The following is a 27,662-nucleotide window of genomic DNA, read 5'->3' on the forward strand; positions in this document are numbered from 1 at the left end:
TTGCACTGCAGTACTTGTTTTAGGTGAATTGAAAAATGCTATTTCTTTTGTTTTTTTACAGTGCAAATATTTGTAATAAAAATAACTATAAAGTGAGCACTGTACACTTCGTATTCTGTGTTGTAAATGAAATCAATATAATTGAAAATGTAGAAAACATCAAAAAATATTTAAAGAAATGGTATTCTATTATTGTTTAATAGTGTGATTAATCATGATTAATTTTTTTAATCGCTTGACAACCCTTGTTATATTCATAATATTTTCACTAACTCTAAGACTAAGCCTGATATGTGCTACTAAGTGATTTAAACACCTGACTGCTGCTTCTCTAAGGGACACTACATAATAATTACCATATATTAGTGTGTGTCTCTGGGTTTCCAATTCCTGGAGAGAAAAGACTAAAGCCCTTTAACGCTATATGTAAACCAAACAAGGAGTGAATAGTGGATGCTGGCAATAAAGGTACAGGTATAGTCACCGAGTATCTTTGTGCATATATGGCAGTTGCTCCCCAGAGAGGGTAATATAATTAATGCTAATCAACTGGGGTTTATAGAAAATAGATCCTCTCAAACTAACTTGATTTTTTTATGAGATTAGAAGTTTGGTTGATAAAGGTAATAGGATTAATATACTTAGACTTCTGTAAAGCATTTGACTTGGTACCACATGACATTTTGAAAGTTATAAAAATAACATGGAACACATTAAATGGTTAGGTCTCAATTTAATTGTAATGGACAATCATTGTCAAATGAGTGTGTTTCTAGAGGGGTCCTGGAATCTGTTATTGGCCCTAAGCTTTTTAACATCTTTATTAATGACCTGGATGGAAATATAAAATCATCACCGATAAAGTTTCCAGAAGACATACACATTGGGGGAGTGGAAAATAATGAAAAAGACAGGTCACCGATTCACAGTGATCTGGATCACTTGGTAAGCTGGATGCAAGCAAACAATGTGTTTTTTAATATGGCTAAATGCATACATCTAGGAACAAAGAATATAGGCTATATTTACAGGATGGGGGATTCTATCTTGGGAAGCAATGACTCAAAAAGATTTGGAGGTTCTGGTGGATAATCAGCTGAATGTGATGTCCCAGTGCAATGCTGTGGCCAAAAGGGCTAATGCAATCCTTGGATACATAAAAGGGAATCTTGAGTAGGTATACAAAAGTTGTTTTACTTCTATATTTGGCATTGCTGTGACCACTGCTGGAATACTGTGTCCAATTCTGGTGCCCACAGTTCAAGAAGAATGTTGATTAAAGAATTAGAAAATAAGTTTTATGACCTGTTTTTTATAGGTGGTCAGACTAGATGATCACAATAATCTCTTCTGGCCTTGGAATCTCAGAATATCTGAATTACTCATGCAATAGCAATAATTTATATTTTGACAGATTATGGAGCGCTCTTGTGGTTGAAAATTGCAACGACAGTTTCCACCACTAGCTACAGTCTGTGACACAACTTTATGTTGTTTCTTACAGGAGAATTCTTGGTTGGTCTTCATCAAAATCCACTGTACACAGCACTTCCACAGGTCAAAATATCTCATCACTTTATTTTTTGACTGTAAAAGGTCATTTTTGAACGGTGGGAATTTGCAGTCACTCCAGTAGAATCTTTGTCCTCTATTTCAGCTGTTTTTATTTTTAGTAACTACATTTAACAGCTCTATTCTTTTTCTCAGCAACACTCATGCCCTACATTACAGAGTTCCATTCTTTCTGTTTCTACATTTATTTTTATTACACGAGACACTGAAATTATTTCTCTGTCAAATATTTAAATTGATCACATTGACACATTTTGTATCTAAACCCAAAATGTTTTAAGATATGCCTTTCTGCATCTTCTAAGGTATTGTTTAACATCCTCAACAGTGTCATAAATGTATTGCATTTATATCGCATACCTAATACTATAATGAGTCCACAGAGGAGATGGAAAGCACTTATGTGATCCCGTATCAACAGAGCCACGCTTTGAGCCCTGTCAAGGAGTAACCAGTGTACTATTTTTAAGCAAGTCTCCATTTTTCTAGCAGAGGGCTGCATTTAAAGATCACCCCCATGGACATTTTTTCAATGCCAGTTTTGTTTGGGGCATATCCTAAAGCAGCATCTCACTAATGATCCCTCATTTCTCAGGCTAATAGTTGTGGACAGAAACTGACTGCATCTGAGCCAGAGGAAGTGACACATTGTTTTGCACTCCATCCAAAAAGTAAAGTCCAGCACTGCTTGTTAAAATATCTAGCTCTCTCCAAGTCTGGTCACTAGTGCTACAACAGTGGCAACTTGTATTATGTGGGGGAAATCGCTTACCAAACCCTGTGGGGAAGAAGAGAGGATTTTTTCCCAAGGAATGTCACCAAATTGCTGTCAAAGGTGGAACATTTGTTAAAATTCTAGCAATGTATCATTGAATGAATCCATTTCAGACTTTACACTGCTACAAACTAAACTTACTTGACTAGGCATGGGAGATATTTATTTGTATTTGGTGCATGTGTAACTCATCAGGAGGTAGACTACATCCCTTACCACTTTGAATTAGCCCTCCCACACACATAATCCGGTTAGTAGTTTCAGTTAATCACATGAATTTGTGAAGTGCATGAAATAATTTAAGTACTTTGCAAAGTAACTTCAGAGTGAATGTTTATGAACCTACATCAGAAGTACATGTGAAAAATATATACTTCTGACCTAGCAATAAATGGATTCTGTGAGTCAGAGAAGAATAGAAAAGGACAATGGTTTTCACATAATGGAAATCTTTGACAGAAACAGCATGGTACCCACAAGAGTGAAAGTGAGGAACAGTTGATAAATTACTGCACTAGAATATAAACATATACAGCTGGAAGAGGCAGTCATGAGGTCTGATCCCAACATTCATTTCTAAATTTTCTGGATCTACAAGAAGGAATTTTCATTGTGTACAGAAAGAGAAACCCTGAAAGCAGACTTGTTTGCCTTTATGTATGCACACACCTTGCCTTTCCTGATACTTTTTCGCATTGTCACTACTGTGGGCTACTAATCACTTAGACTTATATTTTGTTACAAGACTGGAGGCAAGCTGATTTAGAACTTGTCAGATGAGGGTCAGCAGATGGATCCAATTCCTCAAACATGATCTCTTTTTCTGCTACACTAGAGTTATAAAACATCTCACTCTACCTCACATGGATGGAGTAACAAGTCAAAATGCAACACAGGCAGGTGTTGGACAAATGGCCCTTATTTAAAGCCAGAGTTAGGACCCTGCCCCAGATCTACTGAAGACATACAAATCCAGCAAGAGCAACAACAAATCATATCATTTAGGGCTGGTGAAAATTGCCATACTGTTAAGCGGTTAAACAGGTACATTATGGAAAAGAGAGGTGCAAGCTTCCTCCATACTGACCCACCAAAAACCTCCTTAACCCTAACAGTTGCCTCTAGAGAAGCAGGTGAACTCCATCTTCATTCCCATTTAGGATGTGTATTTCAAAAGAGCCTAATGGAGTTTCAATAGGACTTTCCATAGCAGTAGGGCACATTATCTCCCTTAGGCCCCTATGAAAATCCCAGTCTGTCAGGTGAGACTGTAAACAAGTTTGCCAGTTTGCCAGGGGTTTCCTCCAGGAAGTGGGGTTACAACACCAAACTCATTACACTTCAGTAGTCACAACTGATGTGAACTGGATTTTATATGCTGACCTGTGAAACCAAAGATTTTGTATCCTATTACCAATCATTTGAGCCTGCCAGTTTCCCAGAAAGGCAGTTATTTTTCTTAAATATTGTATAGAAGGAAAGGGGAAGTATTTTTATATGCTGTTTGATCCTATAAAAAATTCTTCCACACCAGTTAGCATGGCAATAATTACAAATATTCTAGTTTTCATTCTGCTTGCACTAGTGAATATAGTCATGGATGCAAACACTTTATTTTTCATGGTCAACTAATGGGGCCCTCACAACACAAAAATTAGTAGAAAAAAGACCATAAACCCCATCAAATTTAATCCTCTAGTTTTGTTTTTGTGTTTTTCTTAAAGAGCTGAATTTTTGATTGTGTCTGCCTAGAAGATCACATATTCCATGACTCGTGCTGGTGTTGGCAAACATACAGCTTTACTCACTCCACTTCATTTATTTGTCTTTTAATTTGACATTCTAAGAACTAGCATTTTATTGATAATGTTGGATGTTTTTTGGCTTGGACTCCTACTTCTCATTGTTATAGCCACTTTCAAATGCATTCAAGCTTCTTGTTAACTAAGGCCTTGTCTACACTGGCAAGTTTCTGCGCAGTAAAGCAGCTTTCTGCGCTGTAACTCCCGAGGTGTACACACTGCCAAGCCACTCAGTGCGCAGAAACTGCGCAGTTGCAGCACTGTAAAAAAACCACCCTGAAGAGAGGCGTAGAGCTTTCTGTGCCGGGGCTACAGCACTGCGGTGTCAGTCTAGACACCCTGGTCGATTACAGCGCTGTGATTGGTCTCTGGGAGATGTCCCACACTGCCTGTCCTCACCTCTCTGGCCATCAGTATGAACTCTACTGCTCTGCCCTCATGCGACCAACCACCGTGAGTCCCACCCCATAAATTCCTTTGGAATTTTGAAAGTCACCTTCCTGTTTTCTCGGTGATGCGTGCAGTGGTCTCAGTGCATCTTTCCAGGTGGCCAGGCCTGCTCCACGCAGCGGGCGATTCCCCGCTTGGAGCAATAGCGAGCTGCTGGACCTTATCAGCATCTGGGGGAGAGGAGGCTGTCCAGTCCCACCTGTGCTCTAGCTGTAGAAATTATGATACCTATGGACAGATTTCATGATGCATGACAGAAAGGGGCCATGATCGGGACACACTGCAGTGCAGGGTCAAAGTGAAGGAGCTGCAGAATGCCTACCACAAGGCACGGGAGGCAAATCGCTGTTCTGGTGCTGTGCCCAAAAGCTGCCGGTTCTACAAAGAGCTGTACGCGATACTCGGTGGTGACCCCACCTCCACTGCGAAGGCCACTGTGGATACTTCGGTGGCTCGCATGCCAATCAAGAGGGGACCAAGCCAGGAGGAGGAAATCTTGGATGTGGAGGGGGACCCAGAGGCAGAGGACAACTCGGAGGTCAGAGGTGCATGCAGCCAGGAGCTCTTCTCTACCCCGGAAGAGGATAGCCAGTCACAGCTGCCAGAGCTTGGCGAAGTGCAAACAGGAGAGGAGGCCCCTGGTAAATGGCTTTCATTTTGGGAATTGCTGAATCGAGTTGTAGGGGGCAGGCGGGTTGCAGAAAGCACACTTGTGTCTGTATGATGCGCATACCACCACATGCCTAGACTGAGTGGCAGAACAGGGTATTGATTTGACTCCCTCACTTCATGGGAATCTGCCTTAGAGATCTTCACAAAACTCTCATGGAGATACTGGGCAATCCACTGCAGCAGGTTCTTTGGCAGAGCTGCTTTGTTTCTTGCCCCATTAAGGGTAACTTTCCCGCACCACTCTGTCATCACTGGGAGGGTTACTCACCATTTTCGGGGCCTTGTGGCTCATGTGTGCTTGCCTGGGGTCAGCCAGTTAGTGACAGGTATGTAAATAGTGGCTGTGTTTTAAATAACTGAGTCAGTGCTCTCTGTGCTGCAAACAATACTGCTTCTGTAAAATGTTGCATTTTGGCTTCACAGATATGACTTTGGGAGCCCAGCCTTCCTCTTTGTTATCGCCAGCTGAATGGCTGCGCTGAATTAGAAAGCGGCCACAAAGAACTAAAGAAGACTTTCTGCGTGATGTCATGACGCACTCCACAGCCGAAAAACAGGAATTAAAGGAGTGGTGAGACAGCGAGAAGAGGGACCTAAAGGAGAACGTCATGTGATAGAATGAAGCTCTGGAGCAGCTCTTAAACATTATGGAGCGCCAAGCAGACACGCTCCAGGCACTACTAGCACTGCAAACTGAGCAGCTCCGTGCCTGCCCTCCCCTGCAGCCGCTGTCGCAAAACTCTTTCCCATGCACCCTCCACACACCACCAACACACTATTATCAACCTCCTGGCTCCAGTCTGTACCCACAGCATTCCACTCCTCCCCCGTCACAGTCCAGCCCTGCAGACTCCCAGTACCCACTGCACTCAACACCCGTCCCTCTGCAGTTTAGCCCTGCTGAAGTACAGTACCTGCTGCACTGTACTCCAAAGGCCCAGGCTGCATATGATACCTGGACATACACAAATCTTTAACCATCCTGGGACCCCACCTTCTCCTGGGACCCTCCCTTCCCCCATCCCCCACAGTACTGATGAGTTTTTTTTTTGTTTGTCTTTCTCCTCTGGTTGTTGTTTTTTAATAAAAGAATTGTTTTGGTTTGAAAGCAATCTTTATTTGAATCCATTAATTGAAAGCAAACAGAGCCCTGCAAGGCAACAGGCAATTTTCTTAAACCTTCATAGTGCATCATCTGCACCAATCCAATCACCTCCTAGCATTATAAGCACTGCACTCATGAGCATAGCAACAAATATTAGTGGATTACAGCTTCACTCTGACCTGGTTAGCGACGGATTAGTAGCAGTCTGGAGTAGCCAGCTTCCATAGTGCAATCGCCAGTGCTTCTCCAATGACAGGGCAGCTCTCATTCTCATGTCCTTGCGTGACAGGTCTGGGCTGAGCTCATCACACAGTCCCATTAATGTGGCTTTCCTCATCTTAAAGTTCTTCATCCACTGCTCGTCATCCCAGACGTGCATGACGATGGGATCCCACCACTCAGTGCTTGTTTCTCAAGCCCCAAAGTGGCGTTCCACTGTGGTCAGCACCTCCGTGAATGCCACAAGCAATCTTGTGTCATAGCTACTACATGTGGCGAGATCAATGTCAAACTCCTTTTTTCCTTTGTAGTTTAAGGAATAACTCCACTGCCACTTGTGACGTGTTAGTGAGAATGAGGAGCATATTGGTCAACAGTGCGGGATCCACTCCTGCAGTCCAAAGAGGCAGAGTGTACAGTACACAAACCATTGAAAGAGTCAATGGCGCCAAATGCGGATGGAAGCACAGGGAATGCTGGGATGTGCAGCAATGCATCACGGGGCACTGGGACAGGACCCAGGATGCCCCGCGACCCCCTCCACCTTCCCACAAGTCTTAGCAGCAGAAGAGGAAGAGATGCTCTGTGGGATAGCTGCCCAGAGAGCACCGCTCTGAATACCAATGCAAGTGCCACAAGTGTGAACACACTATTGCAGAGGCAGCTGACAGTGTGAACACACAGCAGCGGTTTCCCTTCAGTGCTCTCTGAGCAGCGCTGTAACTGCCGGCGATGTACCTCTGCCAGTGTAGACATACCCTGAAAAACAATTGTTTGTGACATTAATGGCATTGCCAAGTTATTTAGAGTTTATTGTGCAAGCTGTGCTCTATGAAATCCATAAATACAATACTAAGGGGCAATTTGTCTGCCACCATACCACCCTGAGCTGTAGGCTTCTCTTCAGATCTTACCTGAAGCCTTCAGCCTAATCAGTAGTTGGATGGGAAATACCCAGGAAAATCCAGTGTGAATAATTCTATCTGCACTATGTCCAAAATACCACAACCTTTGCTTCTGTTCAGGAAAATGCAGAGATTTTTTTTTCTTTTAAACTACCTTCAAAGGTTATTTGAATTCTTTGTTGCACTAGAAGTGTTGTCTGAGTGCTGAGTAGGGGGGCCAGGTGCCTGGTTTTCAACTGGAAAAACCAGTCGTAAAGGGGACCTGACATTTTCCAGTCAGATCTACCGAACAGACACCCAAAGTCCAGTTACTGTGAGTGGGGGAGGTGGGGAGGCACTGGGTCATCACCCGCTCCAGCCCCCACTCAGCCAGGGCCGCTTCCTACCTTTGTTGGGCAGCTGCAGCTCCCAGCCCCGGCTCCACAGGCAAGTCTCTCCTGACCCAAGTGATGGGATGGGATGGAAAAGCAGTGAGCAATAAGAGGGAGGGAGAAGAGGAGTGGATGGGGATCAAGGCCTCAGTGGAATAGGCAGGGTGAGGGTCAGGGCCTTGAGGGGAAGAGGCAGGGCACGGGAGATACCAGCACTCCTGCTGGAGTGTCCAATTTTTAAATATTACCAAGTTGGCAACCCTAGTGATCAGTGAAGGTTCAAAGTGAACCAGTTCTGCTGTCTTAGTGAAACTTCCCCTGTTGTTCAGTTCGGCAATTTGCTCTTCAGTCCTCCACCGCACCAGCCCTTTCTGTGTAGCCCTGGCATATGTCCTCCTCACTCACACCCCAAGCTGAATAACTTTCAGTCGTGGATGGTGTGTTTTTCTTCAGTGTAGGTATATATAATATATGTATAATTATTATTATGTGCACTGATATAATGTCATACATCCATGGAGCTCAAACATGTTACGAACAGTTAACTCACTCACTAAGCTTTACAACATTCTGTAAGACACCAACAAGTATACAAGTGTAAGTGCGGGAACAGTCCCGCTATTGTGGGGAACTTTCCTGGCTTCTGCACTACCCCGGTGAAGTGGGATAGTGAAAGGATCGGAGTCCTCGCTCCCACTTCCTTTACCCAGTGGCCTCCCTGCCCTTGAGGACTCCCCTTCCACTCTCCTGTCTGGCAGAGTCCTCTTAATCCCAACAAGGCTGGGCCCAGGATTCCTGCGGGCCTCGATCCCCAACCCTGCTGTGGTCACCTAGGACAGGGGCTAGGGTGTCCCCACTCCGGGGTACTCTCTCTGCACTGGGCACTTCTCTGACCCACTGATCATTACATACAATTTGAAGCAAATGCAAATTATTTAATCAACAATTAATTTTAAAAAGAATAAGGGAAAATGGGAAAGGTTAAAGGAAACACATCAACCTGCTCTGTGGCAGGGAACATCACAAACAGTGTCTCTGGAATGTCAGTGCAGTTCACAGTCTGTTCCTTGTAAGTCCCAGGCCTTCTTCTCCGGCCCTGGCTGTGCTGCAGGGATGCTGTGGGTTGGACACTTGCTCTGGTGGTGGCCACACACTCTCAGGCTCTAGGTGGCAGGGTCCTTCTTCCCAGTATTGCCCCCGCCCTGTCAGGGTTACCAATCCCCCTCTGAGTCTGGCCTGCAGAGCCTCCTGGCTGAGGCGTCTCCCTGTGCTGGGCCCACTGCCCAGGGTCCCCCCTCGCTCTCCCCATGACACCCGGCTCCGGACTGCTCCAGCTCCAGCTCCAGCTCCACTCTGTCTCAGCTCCAGCTCCACTCTGCCTTAGCACAGCTGCTGCTCTGCCTCCAGCTCCAAGGGCTGCTCCTCTGGCCCCTCTGGCTCTGGTTGCTACAGCTCTCCTCCAAGGGCAAGTCTGCTCTCTCTGGGCTGTGTCTCTGGCTTTGGGGCTGCAGCTCTGCTCCCAGGAAAGGGTCTGCTCTCTTTGGGCTGCTTTTCTGGCCCCTCTGGATCTGGCACAGCTCTGCTCCCCAGCTCAGCTTGGGCCCCTGCTTTTTCCTTAGCTTGGTCCCACTCTGTCTGACCTAGGCAATTCCAGCTCACACAGAGGACGGGACCTCCCTGGCCTCCTTACTCCCTGATTAGCCTGCCCGCCCTGTCATTCAGGCTGACCTGGAGTATTGGCCTCTCCCCATTGTTCCTGGGGACTGTCAGTGTCAGGGTCCTGATTTCCCATCAACCCCCCCTTTTAGTACTAGGAGCTAGCAACTAAAACACCCCCACTGAATGTTAGTAAGGGGGCAACAGTCCCCTTACATAAGGGTTGCTTCACACCCTTGTGCAGCCCTTTGGAATAGAACACAATTGTTCCTAATTACACCCACTGAGTTGAATGTCAATTCCAGTTGCAACTTCACTAAGAATTTAGGTACCCAATATACCTTAATGGCAAACGATTGCTATGGCCAACAGTCTTGCTAAGCGTTGAAGAAGAACAATATATAAGTCCAAGAGTTGGCATTTGGCCACTCTGCCTAGGTTACCAATGCTTCTAATCTCACAAAATATACTGTGAGACTTTTAGTGATCCTTAGTTGTCAGAACACCATTTGTGCCTCAACTGAAACATATCACCTAGCCCTATAATGGGGCATTGTTCCTGCGTTGATAGAGTTAGAATTCCTCTTGCTAAATCACTGTCACTTCTCTTTGCCTTGTTTATGTTTTGCTTGGAGGTCTGTCCAAACACAGCCTGCTTAGCTTAAAAAATATGACAGGACTGCAGCTCAAGATGAAATGGCTGGGGGCACCTGATGATCTAGAATGTTATAAAAATGTAAGGTTATATCACTCAAAAGAATTACCAGGTGACATCTTAATCCATTGTAATTTAAAGCTTTCAAGAGGTGCTCAACATGATGCACCAAAAAAAAAAAAAAAAAAATAGTGGATAGAAAGATGTAATGTCCAGATGCTTGTTGAAACAAATGCATTTACATTTCTTCTGTGTAAGGAAATTAGGTGTAGCATGTTTACAGTCTTATTCCTGAATAGTCATTTGGTCTTGGAATAAATCAGCTTTAATTTGCGAAGACACCTGAGGTAGGATTTTCAAAAGACCTCGGTGGTGGCCAAACTCCGCTTCTGTTTTGAAAAGTGCTCATCATTGTCCTAACTGTGCGCCAACTGAAGTCAATGGATGAAATCCTGGTTCCACTGAAGTCAATGGGAATTTTGCTATTGATTTCAATGGAGCCAGGATTTCACCTGACTTTTACAATGGATTTCAAAGTGGGAGCAGAGTTAGAACAAAACTGAGAGCTTTCATAAAATCGTACCCTGGAATGATGATAAAAGGCATTGTACCAATTTTTACAGGAAGAATCTAGGCTAGTGCAGCTGTAATTTCAAGGATCAAATGCATCAGGAAGGTGTGATACTCTCAACATAGAGTTTGTGTGCAGGTAGGTGGCTGGCTCCTCATCTTGTTTTGGAAGATGCTGTTTATATATCATGGGCCTGATGGAGATAAGTATTTTACTACTGGAGAGGTGGCACTATGCGTTCTTTGGCAGAATCCTCAATAGGAGAAGGCTGTGGTGTCAAATTCCTGAGTTCTAAACCCAGATCTTGAAATGGCTCCCTCTGTAGATTTGGGCTTCATTTTATTTCTTTGAATCAGCTCTGTAATCCTATCTGTAAAGTGGGGATATAATACCCCCTCCAGCAGGACTAATCACACCTGGTAAAGGGCTTTGAAAGTGGTCAGCTCTGCATCGTTACTGGGAGTTATTCAAACCTGGCATTAAATGAGTCAGTTATGAAGGTGGGAGTTTAAAGTTTGGGTCTTTCTCTAACCTATATCCTGGATCTTGTTTTGTGGGTAGTAACATCATATGTAAGGACCAGAACACATTTGTGTGGTTTTGAAATACTTATTGATAAATAAGGGTTGATGTCTCAACATTAATGTTCTCCTCCCGACACTCACCCCCCCAAAAAATGCCAAAAGAAACCCGCAATACATGATAAAATCTTTAGCCCTGAGCACTGGCCATTGACCCTGTGAATTACCCTGCTATGTCTACAAGTCCAAATCTGATAAGGTTGCTACTTAAGGCCTCCACCAGCAGTTAATAAGGGCCTTTGACAATTACAAGATTTTAGCAGCAGGGAGCAAATGTGTGTCTTTGAGGCACTTTTAACTTTAGTAATAAGTTATTTGTTGCTGTTCATTACGGTGCACTTAAATGGTCTAAGGCACCCAGGTGCCAAGATGATGGGTGACTTTATAAATCATTAAAGGGCTGACTTTCAATGGACTTGTGTTCCTAGAGTCACGTAGGCTCTCTTGAAAATTTCCCCATTTCTCTTTTAATGGATCAATGTAATTCATCTTACTTCAGGATTCTTTGTTACAGATGAAATAGATGATATTTATTAAACCACTGTTTACAGAAATTCTTCCTCTTGGGAAGTGTATTAGTTATTTTTAAGGGACAAGTAAAGGTGGGAGGGTGAGGGGATTTTTTTTTCTTTTCCTTTAAATTGTAATGTAATTGCAGAGCCATGTGCTTTGCAGATGAGTGCACTGGCTGCATAGTCTTGTGAGAGCTGATGAAAAGGGGACTGTGAAAGTTGTGATAATGGTTCATAATAGACAGATGCACTCCTGGTGCATTTGCATGGTGATCATTTATGGTAGGGTATTTGTTACCATTAGTTGCAGCATCACTGTAGTTTAAGAGCTGCGGCATGTACATTTTCTGAGTTCATAACAAAGGTGAGGAAAGAGAGTGTAGAGCTGTGAAAACAGGTGAGGCAAGCTGTGAGGCAGGAGTGGTGCCAGTGCTCTTTGTGAGTGAATGCTATAGACCATGTTGTAGGTATAAAAATGGAATTAGGACCCTATCTGTGTTGTCCCTCTTCCCCCCATTTAATTCCTCCACTGACTTAATTAAGATAAACAGCTTTTCATTAGTGAGCTTGCTCGCCAGGAGGGTTTTTTCCACAGCTCTCTTCATAATCCATTTTCTCCCCTTGTTTTTCCATGTGATAAAATCATAATCCTGCTTTTGCAACATCACAGAATGATAACAGCATGCACACCCAGAGAGAAGTCTCCCTCATTGAGCTTTCAATTTCTCTATTGATACTAATAATGCTTGAGAAGCTTTCTCGGGAGGATAAAAAACAAAAACCCAGCTTGCTAGTAAAGCAGATCTTTCTGAACGGTCACATCTCTGCTAATACTTCAGCATGAATGACTTGGCTTGTGTATTTGTTTCTTCTTTTAGATAATTGCAAACCTTTGCTCAAAGCTCACACTACAGCAACCTAACCTCACCGAGATTCAGAAGTTATAGTTCTTAGAAATATGACCACATATCTTTGCACTTTGTGGTTTCTGAGCCCCTAAGTGGAAGTTTCTCCATGAAAAAAGTTGTTCTTCCAGATTTTGGATGCTTTAAGAAACCAGGGAATGGTAGAATTGCTACACCCTTCAATGAGACAATATCTGAGTCATCTTCTAGCTAGACCTCTGACCATTCAAATATCGCCCATCACTTCACTACTAGTGATCTCTCCATTGTTTGTTTACTTATGTGATTGAAATCCCACAGCTGCCTTGCAACTGGTTCTATATCAACTACATTAAGCATCCATTCACACAGAGGACTATGTGTTTACTGCATAAGCAATTACTTTAGAAAGGAAAAATGTTCTTATAAAAATGAAGTAGACACAATAGGGGAGCTATATAGAAAATTCCATTATAGAACCAGTTTCAGTATTAAGGCCTGATTTATTTGCAATTTGCTCTGCAGCACAAGAGAAAAAGCATCAAACATCACTTTGTTTCTTGTTAGAAGTACTAAGTGAATATATCAATTTGGCAGCAAAAAAGAATTCAATTATATTTCCTCAAAATGTGTAATCAGTGCTTAGCATTTTCCTTCAGCAGGAAACTCCAATATTTGCACAGTGCATTATATATAATGTGTATGTATGTGAATTGTAGTTCTCATGAAAGCTAGTTCATTGACATTTTGGGGGACTAAAGTCCTCTAACAAATAGAGCACAGTCTGCAATGGTGCAAGTTTCCCCTGTATTGTCCTGCTAACATATCAGTTCTGCTTTAGAGGGGTCTGTGGTCAAGAATCCTTAAGCAAAAATCTCACTAAAAACTAGAGTTGATTGGAAAACCATTTTTTTTTCCCAGTAAGAAATCTGGAGCAAAAAGCCATGGTTTTAATTCTTTTTTTCAAAAATTTCTGTTTTCCTGCTGGAAAATGTAAATTTTCATTTCAAATTAATATTTGGGAACAAAATAAAAATGTTAAATTCATTTCAGTTTAAAATGGCATTTCAGTGGTTTGTGTTTTTGTGTTTTGTCATGTCATTTCATTTCAGATTTTTGGTTTAAAATTTAGAAAATAATGAAGTGACAGATTAAGTTGAAGCAAAACAAAAATGGTTATTTTGAATCAATGTTGACTGGGCTTGCCACCTCTGAGTTACAAAAAACACATATCTAGGATGATCCCAAGTGCATGAAACTGGACGGTTGACAGTGTGTACTGAACACCCTCACAGATTTCCTGAGACAGATACCTTAAAGGGATGATCCTGGGAAAAGTGGAACATGTGGCAACCTTAATGCTGACACAAAATGTCATTTCGTTCAGTTTTTTTTTTAATGGAAAAGTTGAAACAAAACTATATTTAAAGTCAAATGAAGCAAAAATTATTTTGTCTCAAAATATCCTGTAGGAAAATAGAAATTTTCTACTGAGACTCACATTTCCACCCCCAAAATGTCTGTCATTAAATTGCAATTTTTGGTAGGAAAAGTTTTCACACACATGTTGACCAGCTCTGCTAAAATCTTGCTTTGTTTGAACACCATAATTCTACTGGGTGGAAGATATTTTTGAGACTCTTCAGATATGGTTTTGTGATTGAGACGCTGGACTGGAATGCAATACATGTAGATTCAGTTTTTGTATGTGCCACAGACTTCCTGTATGACTTTAGGCAAGTCATTTAATCTTTATGTGCCTCAGCTCTCTATCTGATAAATGGAGATACTGTTATTAAATGTGTCTGTCTTGTCTATTTTGATGTTAAGCTCTTTGGGGCAGAGACTGTCTAGCATATACACAGTACTGAGCACGTCCTGACTGGAGCCTGTAAGTGCTAGTCTAAGAATAATAGATAACAGTGACTGAAAAAAGGGTTAGCCATTGAGTGGTACTTCCTCCCTATACTTATTTCATTTATTGCTTCTTTATTATGGATAAAAGGCCTAGATAAAAGTTATTTTATAGTGTTTTTTTCCTGCTTTCCTTAGAAACATCAGAAGTATCCACTCTGGTCTTTACTGCCTTTGTAGGTAGTCTCAGAGGGTATAGTTTTTCTCATAGGGGTTGGGGGAAGAAGACTGAATCTTCAACAAAGGCTTCCTTTCTCCAAAGTATCAGTTAGTCCTTGAAGTCAAATAGATATCAAGAAAAAAACAAATAATCCAGGAGTTCTGAACAGTCTAACCAAAAAATCTCTTCCACTTTCAATTGCTCAGCTTTCACTTCATAGCTCATTTATATGTTCTTCAAGAACCTGAATTCCATATAGCAGAAAAGGTCACAAGATGTTTTCTTTTTCTTTGCAGTTTACTTTGGGTCTGCCAGTTTTCATCCAATTGAAGTCTGTGGTGTTTAGCTAATAAATACATTAAAAAAACATTTTAAAGATTAGTTCTGTTTAGTAGGGTTCTATTTTCCCCTTAATACATTTGCATAATTCCACTTAACTTCGGTGAAACAGAAGTTTGGTTTTCAAAAGTATCTGAGCAGTGGCCTAACGCTGTTCCTATAGAAGCCAGTGGAAGTTTTACCTGTGATGTGAATGGGTGCAGTTAGGCCAGGGATTGGCAACCTTTGGCACGCGGCCCGCCAGGGTAAACTCCTGGTGGGCCGGACTGGTTTGTTTACCTGCCGCGTCCACAGGTTCGGCCGATCGCAGCTTCCACTGGCCGCGGTTCACCATCCTAAGCCAATGGGGGCTGTGGGAAGTGGCGGCAAGCACATCCCTTGGCCCGTGCCACTTCCCGCAGCCTCCATTGACCTGGAGCAGCGAACCACTGCCAGTGCAATCGGCCGAACCTGCGGATAAGGCAGGTAAACAAACTGGCCCAGCCCACCAGAGGGCTTATCCTGGTGGGCCACGTGCCAAAGGTTGCCGAGCCTTGAGTTAGACCAATGCTGAGTATTTTTGAAAATCCCAACCTGTATCCACATATTAAAGAGAGATCTCAGAATCATGCAATTGTGAAACACAACATTATTTGAAAGGCATGTGTATAGGGTATTGGCGAAGTGCTTATGGAAACATGAATGACTTGATGGTTGAAGCAGTGGATTGGGAGTCAAATCTTACCCTTACTCTTCTATTGTCTGGCTCTTCTAATGACTTCATGGAAAGGATTACATTTCCCTGTTTGGGATTCTCAGCTGTTATAAATCAGTGCGTCTCCAATGAAGTCAGTGTATCTATGCCCATTTACATAAGTTGAGGACCTTGCGTCATAGTGTTTTTCTTCACTCACATGTATAGTAATTATAGTAAAGTAATTACCTGCCTTGTAGAGATGCTGTGTGATGACTGCTTATAAATGGCTTTGAGATTCTTAAAGGCAAAGAGCGATGTTAGAGCAAATTGTTTATGTAAAACTGGATTGTGGTTTCTTTCTAAGGACAAAATACAAAATGTTTGGATTTCAAAAGGTATTTTAAAAGGATTTTAAAAGAAATGAATTTGAGTAGTTTACTGTGGTGATGAAATAGAAAATCACAGAGTCTTAACAAAAGTGACTATTTCAAAATGAGCCATGTACTGATAGCAACCGTAGAAAGAGGATGAATGTTCCTTTGTCAGTTTACCACATCACTGACTGACACCTCTAGCACTGCTCACCTAGGTCATTAGCTCCCTAAAACTGTAAATGTGTTTTTACTTTTCGACCAGGCCTGATATCCCCTGTATCTCATTGTTTAATAATTACCTGCTACCATGTATACTAACATCTGCAACCTGCACATGGCACTGCAGATTTCCATTTACACATAAAAAAGTGGGATTCAAGGGAATTTTTCACAAAAAAAACTATTAATTTTTGCATGTAGTGAATAAATCTACAAAAGAACAGGAGCTGTTATATGCCCTATTCCCCAATTTGCTCTTACAGAGAGAGGGTGAATATGTCAGCTAAGTACATAAGTATTTGGATCAATCTCCTGCTTTGGCATGGCTGTCTTCTCTAAAAGCTTTCAAACACTATTTAGAGTCCATTGACAGTGGATAAATACCAGCAGTATGTGTATTAAGCCAATACATTTAAAATCAGAAAGTAAAATTGGAGTAGATAAAGGAATCTTGGATGATACACTGCACTGGTACAATGACCTTTGCCGGGTATACACATACCGAGCCCTGCAGATGGCAATAGTTTGATGGCTTTGCTGCCAGTATATAAAGGTGTAAAATGCGAGAGATTGGAAGAACATACCCAGCACACTTTCTCGTTTCTCTCTCTCTCTTTCTAAGATAGCGAATCTGGACAGCCTGAATTAGTCAGTGGAGAAATCTTGGAAAAGAAAACAAAAAAGGCAGTTGTAATAGAATTATTTCTGAGTTTAAAAAAGTAAAATAAAATTCTCCCAAACTGTCTGTCTTGCTCTGATAAAGTAAGAGTTGCAGCACTCACTTAGGCCACTGGCTTGCTCGGGTGAATAAATCATTCAGGGTTGGCAAATTTTCTGCCATCTGAGGGGTTCTTTTTAAGATACATTCATCCTCTAGAGAGGGTTCACAGGATGACCCATAAGATTCACTATGATAGTATGAGCCTTTAGCTTAGTGAGGAATGTAAAGATTTTTACAGCAGGCACAGAATTATTGGAATTATTCTGGACATCATGTTTTTCTGAACTGGTGTGGGCCCTGATTTAAAAAAAATCTATAGTCTGTTCTCTAATTCACACTATTGTGTACAATAGGGACAATGAAGTGATATGGATTATTACTGTAGAATACTCTAATTTACTTTGTAATGGGCATAGGTGTGATGCAAGTCCAAGATTCCACAACTAAGAGTAGTTGACCATCTGTAAACCATGCCATTTATTAGTTAATTTTTGTTTATTTTTTTTTTTTTTAGAAAAGAGAAAGAGGATCAAGTAGTGGACAAATCCAGAGCACAACTAAAAATTAGTCTCTTGTCAGTGCTTTTTTTCTCCTCTTCTTTATCCTGAACATATAGTGGCTGATGCTGTCGGCATCTCATGCCTCACACAGCATAATGAGGGATTTCAGGTAAGGTCTCTGGCAATGTTCCCTCTAATTTTTGACAGGCCGTGTGCGCAAAAAATTTCTTCTGTGCAAATTTTTGTGCTTCTGTGCAAATTTGTGAGCGCACGGTGTTTCTCCGTGTGCGCGGGGTTTAGGATCTCTGTGCGTGCGCACTTGCTCACAGCTTAGAGGGAACAGTGGACTCTGTACAGGATTACTCTATTGTTCTGAAAGGGAGCAATGACTTGTGGTCAGAAGATTGACAATACACTAATAGAGTTGTACCTCAGAATGATACAAATGATATGCCAGCCATGCATCAGTTGATTGCCAAACTTGTAAAATAAACAACATGTTCTCTCTTTCCCCACACTATTCACATATTATAAGACATGGGATAATTTTCATTAAGCCTTTACTAGACATTGGAGAGGGACAGTATGATCTGAAAAGTAAATACCGTGCTGGGCGGTGGAAATAGTTTTAGCAACAAATCACAACACCATCATGTATTCCATATGCATCTGTACTGTGTGCCCAAAGTATATAGGTAACAAATATGTAAATATTGGTTCCTTTCATATTTACTTTCCATCTTTCTAACAAAGACCTTAGCAGCAGAGTTTGAATTGCCAATGAACAGCTTGCTTCTCCTCTGGTTTAAACTGCCTGGAGTACTAACTGGATATTGAAGAAATGATGAAATATTTCCATACTTCAGACCCTTGAATAGATAAGAATCTTTGAGTAGTTCTACATAACTGGTAAGCACCTTCAGCTGAAAGTGTATTCAGCTTGTCAGCCTCTGGGCAAAACTGCCTTCTTCTTTTCCAGCCCCATAGATAGTAACACTAAAGTGTGTTCGTCGAAATACAAAAGTGAAAAAAAAAATTGAATTGATTTCCCAACCTCCCCCTCCCTTCCGTTCTTGTCTTACTACAACATTCACTTCATAGCTCTGCTAGAACAGGCCAGGGGGCTGAGAAATTGCACCCTCTGAATGTTATGAGAAGTAATATATGTATTATGACAGCTTTCAGAGTAGAAGCTGTGTTAGTCTGTATCCGCAAAAAGAACAGGAGTACTTGTGGCACCTTAGAGACAAACAAATTTATTAGAGCATAAGCTTTCTGTATTATGCTTTCTGGAGATACCTCTTGCCTACCCAAATCCATTTATGATCAAACACAGAAAATTAAGTAAGAAATAGTTTTCTGCCCCCCAAAAAATCCCAACAAAACAAAAAGCTCCCACCTAAAAGAAATCTTCATAACACTAGATGTCGATAGCACCTAATATCCACGAATGTAACTAACAGGTTATGAATAAGGCAGCAAAATATTTTAATGTTGATGTTTGTCTTGTATTTTAACAGATACTTCCAGCGCCATGTAATCTTAGTGTTGTACCACACAACAATACCAGTATGAATTATTGAGTCCTAAAAGGACTGCGCTAGAGAACATTTTCAATATGCTGCTTAGAGAATGAAAGTGAAGTTCTGGTCAGATATGTAACTGGGTAGATGGGGGTGGGAGAGAGAGAGATTCACCATGAGAATGGCAATGTATTGTGTTGTATCTCTGTTTCTTTTGTGTATTAACTGTGTATTTTGCTGGCCTAGAAAAGTTTTTAACTGTTGGATCTGGCGATGAGTCTTACTGTGCCCCAGGCAACATAAACTGTATTGTCTGCTGAGTTCTGATTTGCAAAGTATTGCTTAATAGTGAAGACAAAAGAAGCAGGAAGACCATGGCTTTCTTTGAGTATGTAGGGCTGGCAATTATAAAAATAATCACTTGACTTTTTAAAAGAGCAAGTTTGAAAACATAAGTCATGGAAAAACAGTATAATGGATCAAAATTCCTCTTATATAGCCCATGAAATCCAGACCTTAACTAATTGAGGCACATAGAATCATAGAATTGTAGGACTGGAAGGGACACTGAGAGGTCATCTAGTCCAGTCCCCTGCACTCAAAGCAGGACTAAGTATTATCTAGATCATCCACGACAGGTTTGTCTAACCTGCGGTCCAATTCGACATGTTTAACATGTCGAAATGGACTGCTGCTTTCCACAGAAGTTCAAGAGCATCCTGCCAAATGGCTGGAGGGGGCTGTGCTGCTGTGCACATTTTACTGCTAATGTGGAAGTGAACTCTATGGGTGAACTACCGAATACAGTACCTATTTTAGCTGACTGAGGCCAGCCACATCTCCCATGGAGCACTGACAAGTGCAGAAGCTAGATCTTCTTCTTAGTAAAGCTGAGTGAATAATTGGTATTTGTTTGGTGGCTGAACCACACAATCAGAAAACAAAATTGTTTGTGGTTGATCAAAAACAACAAATTTTCTTTTTTTCCCCTCACCAAAACAAAAACAAATCATTTTGAGTTGAATGAAACAGATTATTTAACTCCAAACTAAATGTTTTGTTCTGGTGTGTTCCCTCCCTTTTAATAAGAATAAATTTAGCTAAATTTCAAAATGAAAAATCAAAACATTTTATTTCCAAAATGTCAAAATGAAACATTTTCCCACTTTTGGCATTTTCTCCCCATTATTTTCAGCCAAAACTATTTACTAAAATCACAAATAGTTTTGGTCAACCCCAAAATGCATTTCTGGCAAATAAACTTTGTCCACAATGCTTTGCCCAGTGTAGAGAGCTCTCCTGAACCCAGTGCAGAGATCATGTTTTGCTATTTGCACAGAAGAAATAGGATGTCAACTTAAACTTCTCTCCTCAGTGCACCCACGCAACACAAGGCAAGAACTGGCTGTAAGCATGCACCAGTTCCCATTGTTCTTGGGAGTTGTGCATCTAACTATGTGCCCTGGAACTTTGATAAGGTTTTCTAAGTCATACACGTTGCATTCTCCTTGGAGTACGCACTTTTTTTTTTTAATGAAGTGCCCTTAATCCTCTTTAGTATTGTGGCATTTCTGCTCCTAGACCTGGAATCAAGGAGAAGTGCAGAAGCACATGCAACTAGAGTGTGGGGGAAACAAACATTAAGGTTTAAACTATTTTGTATTTTGAACTAGTAGGGAAATTTCTAATGGTGCAAATTATTGTCAAGGCAGGTGCCTGAAATTATCAGGGAGTTTTCGGTAATCAGAGATTAAATAGAAATATACTATGTTGGTTTAAATTTTCAAACTAATTCATTTTGATTCACCCTTTTTTAATTCTTTTCCCCACAGATATTTCTGTGAATGAAATTGCTGGCAGGAAAGTTTACTGAAATAGTGAATTGAAAGCAAATATTGCAGAATATTTGTGGAAAGCAAAGTTAAAGTTCACATTCAAGGGTATTCACATCAAATCAGCTTCTCAGAATTATGCTCATTCAGTGAGGGAACACAAACATATTTTATTAAATGGTGGTGAATCTATCTTGGGTTTCAGATTTGCAATGAAACCCAGATCTGTCTGATTTAGGTTTTGTTGTGAAAGTTTCTCATACATCTACCTAGAAAGTGCTTTTCTATCCTCTTCACTTCTCTATGACTCCCCAGGTTCTATGCTGTGTTGTACTTAAAGTAGCCACAGTTCCTGTGACAGGAGAATTCATCCCTGGACCCTTGAGGGACTTTTACATCCCTTATAAGCTGCTAGAGCACCATATAGGAGCCACAATGGGGGACAGAATTCCTCTCTTTGTGTCTCTGAAGTTCCATTGTTTCCAGTTCTTCCATGAGGTTCAATATATTATCAATACAATGCAGTTAATAATGGCAAGTGAATGTTTTGTCTTGCACTCCATTTGCATAATGGACACATTCAGGCATACAGTGCAAAGACAACCCAGGGGATAAATTGTAAGAATCTCACAAGCTTCAGTGGAGCTGCTAGTGTCCTAGTAATTAGACAAGGATAAGGCCTTTTCATCTTTTTTATCCCTCTGCCAGTGCAAGATTGTTCTCCACAATATACTTCCATGCATTTTAATACTGGTCAGTTCATGCATATTTTTTCCATTAAAACAACAAAACACAGCTGTTTGCTACTTTGACAAAATAGCATTGACAAATAGCATTGATTTATTCTGAGCAGAAACTTCCTGCCACATTCATGGAATCTGCGAAGCCTTTACAAGTCAAACAGTTTTTGCATGCCTTTAAAAGTAAAATGAGACATAACATTTATTAGAGCATTGTGTTTTGGAAGCAAGGAAGAAGCTTTGTACTCAGCACTCAGTCAAGGTTTCTTCCCCACTCTGAACTCTGTGGTACAGATATGGGGACCTGCATAAAAAAACCCCTAAGCTTATTTTTACCAGCTTAGGTTAAAAATTCCCCAAGATACAAACTATTTTACCTTTTGCCCCCAGACTTTATTGCTGCCACCACCAAGCATTAACAAATATATAACAGGGAAAGAGCCTGCTTGGAAACGTCTTTCCCCCCAAAATCCTCCCAAACCTACACCCCCTTTCCTGGGGAAGGCTTGATAAAAATCCTCACCAATTTGCATAGGTGAACACAGACCCAAACCCTTGGATCTTAAGAACAATGAAAAAGCAATCAGGTTCTTAAAAGAAGAATTTTAATTGAAGAAAAAGTAAAAGAATCACCTCTGTAAAATCAGGATGGTAAATACCTTACAGGGTAATCAGATTCAAAACATAGAGAATCCCTCTAGGCAAAACCTTAAGTTACAAAAAGACACAAAAACAGGAATATCCATTCCATTCAGCACAACTTATTTTATCAACCATTTAAACAAAACAGAATCTAACGCATATCTAGCTAGATTACTTACTAAGTTCTAAGACTCCATTCCTTTTCTGTTCCCGGCAAAAGCATCACACAGACAGAGAGAACCTTTGTTTCTCCCCCTGCTCCAGCTTTGAAAGTATCTTGTCTCCTCATTGGTCATTTTGGTCAGGTGCCAGCGAGGTTATCCTAGCTTCTTAACCCTTTACAGGTGAAAGGGTTTTTCCTCTGGCCAGGAGGGATTTAAAGTTGTTTACCCTTGCCTTTATATTTATGACAGCCCCCAACTGAGATTCAAAGAAATGCTTTCCTCTTCCTACTTCATATAACTTCTCAGTCCCCATACTATCCCATCAAGAAACCTTCTTTCTTAATGAGATGAAGGTCCCCAATAACAAGCTGGTCGTCCCTGCTGCTGTACCTTCAATACCTCCTCATTACTCCTGGAGTTTTTAAGTCTTTTGCAGTTAAAATTTGTTGACTTCAATGAGAATTTTCACTCAGGTGGGGAGTGAAAAATCAGACCATGCCACAGGAATGAGCATGGATTACATAGTGAACTCATTAATACGTGGCACTGCTGAGACTGAAAATTGTGCAAACTAACTGGAGCTGGCAGAAAACCTTAGTTATACTTTTGGTCAAACTTCCCCCTATATCTTGTTGAATTGTACTTCCTTCCTATTCTGTACACAAAATTAATAAAAAACTCTAAAAACTCAAATACAGATGTGACTCTGGAACAATGCTTTGTATTCAGTAAGAGGTTATCATAAAACTCAGTTATGGGTTACAAAATGTTAGTGTACCCAGGTTTTAATGTCTTATTGGGGGTCATGTAAGGTTTTATCTGGAAGGAATCCTTGTTTATTGGTACCAGATTAAGTCTGCCTGAAATACACTCAGCCAACTGATTCAGTTCTCAGTCTTTCTGTGGTTCAAATGTCATGTTTAAAAGCTGGGTCTTTCAAAGGTAAAACTTCTGAAAGTGACATAACAATCAATATTGTAAAGCCACATAAAGTGCCCATCCTACATGCACATTGGCTACTATCAGCATAGCATGGAGGAGTATATTAATCTCCAGAACAGATGGAACATCAGTGACACCTCTAGTCACCTTTCCAGAATCCTGTTTGACTCTGACAAAGGGCAGTATGCTACAGCTTTGTTGATGTAAATATTTAAAGAGAGATGCCATTTCCCCCATTTAGCTATACTGATAACAACCAGATGTTTTCTGTTTAACATTTGCTTGTGAGGATTATCAGCCAAAATTCAGTTAATAAATTTCACATTGAGAAAAATCCCTTCTAATGGATATGATTAGGAGATACCAACACTACTCTCCTTCCTGGTCACATTTTTTTTCTTTTAATGAATTGGTGCCAAAACTTTGACATCTTGACCTTGAAAATACAAGACTATGATCCTCTCTGCTGTTTTCATTTATCTGTAGCTTTATTGGCTGAGGGACTCTGCCACAGAAGCATTAACTAGACATAATTTAATCTGCATGCTGATTACATCAAAAAAATCTCCATCTAAGTAATGTACAGTGATCAGCTACAGTAGTTCACCTTTGTAAAAATAATAACACTTGTACTTCCCCTACAGTGACAGGTGAAAAATAAGCTTAGGGTGTGATTATGGACAAGCAAGCTTGTGTGGAAAGTTTGCAAGAGTTTTACCAACCCGTATCGAGAAATCAGGTGATCAGATATCATGTGGCAGAGTAGAGAAGCCTCTACTACATTTAGTATTGATATTGTGCTTCAAATGGCAGGGCACAGCACCTATTAAAAGTATGGCAGTGTGTGTGCTCCACAGGAAGAATTACAGCCGAGCTAGAGCCCTTAGTATTTATATACCTGCCTGAGCTATACTATCTATGATTTGAAATAGCTTTTCTAAGCAAAGAGCATATTTCAGCAAATTTAATGAGTGCAAAAATTTTCCTCTGATGGTCCCTCCATTCCATCTTCCTACTGCTAATTTTGTACTCATTCCATGTGCAGAATATGTAATAGGGATCCACACTGGAAATAGGAGAGGAGAGTTTTGCCATCAATTTCAAGCTGGCTAGAAGTTAAGGTACAGTAGTCTTCTAGACAAAAAGATATTCAGGGAGTAATCTTCAAGCAATACAGATTTTTAAAATATGGGCTAAGTGGAGGTCTGCATTAATGTCACTGTGACTAATCTGTGAAGCTATCAGTTCTGTCTGGGGGAAATCCTATGTATCTTATTAATACGGTCAGAAGTTGGAATCAGCCAAACCTGCAAGAAATCTAACTGCTAGAACGAATTCTAAATCACATCACAATAGTCATATCTGTCACCTCTTAAAAGGCCAAACCATTGCAGATAACAGAAGTTCCCCTGAAATATGTCTGAAAGAATCTAAATCTCTACTCAGTGATAAAAGCCCCAGGGGCGTTCCTTTGAAAAGTTCTGCAGTTAAAGCACATAGGAGGTGAGAGGGCTATTCTCAAAGACTTCACTTCCTCTTTGTAGTTTTATTTAGTACTTTAAAATGCTGAAACAGGTGAACAAATCAAGGAAGAGGATGCAGTCCTCGAAATGAGTGACTACCATCTTTGATGGCTTTATAGACACTATTAGGTTTAAAAATGCCCTTAGGAATAAAAAAATACTTGACACAGATAATAGATACCACACATCCTTCACTAAAAACACTCAGTTGTAAATTTGCATAAACCTAAAGAAATCAAGAATTCTGCCTTATGGCAATTAACAGAATCATAATGGAAAATATTCCACCTTCAACTCTATAGGACACATTCTCAGCTGATGTAAATTGGTTTAGGTTCATTGAAATCAATTGAGCTATACATCTTTACACCAGCTGAATATCTGGTGCGTACATGTGTCCTGAAAGACAGAGTGGTATAATCAGAAATCTATTATTCAAAGGCCCAATGAGTTTGAGTGGATATTAAAGACAAAATCCTTAGACAGCAGACATGGCCTGAAGACAAATTCCATCTTATGAAAAAGGTAGTATGTTCTGGAAAATAAAATGGTAGCTTTCAATTAAACAACAGGAACCATTCAATGTTCTCTCAAGAGAAAAGAGTAAAATAGAAGAAAAATATACCAGCAAACCTTTGAGATAGATTGATAGATGGCCGCCAATCCCAAAACAAATAAAAGGAGGGGTTTTTTGTTTAGTTAAGGTTAATAAAAAGAGAACCTAATTGTTTTATGTTAAACCTTTCAGTTGAGATTTTTTTTTAAGAGAAGCCAAATTTTGCTGAATATGCTATCCTCATTGTACACTCAAGTGTACACTCAAGGCATCTAGCTCAAACATTTTTTACAGGCTTTTATTTCTTACTTGCATTCAGATTTATTGATTTTTTTTAATACAAAGTCCCAGAAAAAAATCTAAGAAAAGGTTATGCAACTGTATGTTTTAATGTGAGTGGAAAAAGTATTTGAAGCAGTACTGACTCACCTGTTCCATTTCTATCCACATTTAAGCCTTTGGTTCTTGGATATTAAAGATCAAAACCAATTCCTCTTTAAACTAGACATGGGATCAGATAGACACATTTTCATTGTGACAAAACCTCACTTGTTGGGTCTCATTTTTCAATGACAGGATGAAAACCACTCTTGATTTTAGATTCATTATCTTTGGGACTATATCACAATTTCTACTGTTTCTGCTAGGTTTCTGCTGCTCATTCATGACCTTAGCAAACAAAATAATCCCTTAAATAAATCTCACTCTGCTTCCGGAACATGAGGCGAATACAATAACAAATGCAAACCCTGTGCTTCACTGTGGTCATCTAGGTATTGTGTAGGAACATGTTGAAGACAACCATTGCAGAATATATGTATGTACATAGGAATATACAGGAAAGCTACACATAGCAAAACACTAATACGAGGATTGAAGGGAACCAGCCTCTAAAATGGTGCAACTAAAACACATTAACAGCACGCAACCTGCCAGCACAGAGAATAGCCCAAATACAGAGAAGAGCACACAAACCACCCAGTGCTTTTCCAGCACGTCTCTGAGCTACATTTTTTTGTTCATTGAGGGCAGTTTCCTGCATGCTTTTATGATAGAAATACATAAGAGCATTCAGGAAATCAATCTCAGCAGTGTATACACAAACTGATTCCAGTGAGTAGGGGATAAGTTCTCACGCATAAAGAAACATGGTTCAAAACAGCATCTAGAAATTCAGATGCCATTATGGTAGATTTCATTTTGAAAGCCACTGTTGGAAATGGTTCAACAAATTCATCTGTAACAATCCTCCCTTATCCAGAATTAGGGCTGAGTGAATAATGGATTTTTCATTTGGGGGATAAAATGAACACCCCTCCCCATAAAATAAATTGTTAAACTCCAAATGAATTTTCGTGGGGAAGGGTTCACTTTGTACTTCCAGGGAGTTTTGGGATATTTTTCATCATTTTTATTAGCTACATGTCTAAATGAAATGTCTTTTCAAATAGAAATGCTGAAACAAAATGGTTCAACATTTCCAAAATATTTTTTTCAATTTTTGTTTTGGTGCCCTGAATTTTTTTCCCCAGTGAATTTACTGTTTGTCCAAAAAAAAAAAAAAGAAAATCACCCAGCTCTACCCAGAATAAAATGGAATAAAGAACTTAATCCTGCCATCTGAAGAAAATTGATCATATATGCTCTTATCCTGCTCTCTTGAGGGAATAGCAAAAATCACATGAACATGCAAAATCTGACCCATATTTGGTATAACATGTTGTTTACACGTCCCATACCTTCAATGTGAAATTCCAATTACATTATGGCTGGTGAGTTTCAGTTCCTTTACTTATTCCATTATGTTCTCTCTTCTCCTTTTTCCTTCTTTTTTTATCTGCCTTTTCTTCTTCACTTGTCTTTAAATCAATATCTATATTCTCACCATTTGAGAATCTTTGCTGCAGTTAATTGTTATTGTGAAAGAAAATATAGGACCAGTTCATGATTACATTATTTTACCTTTATTTTATATTTACATCAGTTATTTTTACGTAAATACTATTGATATAGGAACTGCATTTTTTCTTTGAAGCCCTACTGAAATCTCCTTTTCTAAGAATGAATTCAGTTGTGGGAGGAAAACTGTCTCTCTCTTTCTTTCTCT

Source organism: Chelonia mydas, chromosome 8 (genome assembly GCF_015237465.2).
Source record: "Chelonia mydas isolate rCheMyd1 chromosome 8, rCheMyd1.pri.v2, whole genome shotgun sequence".
Classification (NCBI taxonomy): domain Eukaryota; kingdom Metazoa; phylum Chordata; order Testudines; family Cheloniidae; genus Chelonia; species Chelonia mydas.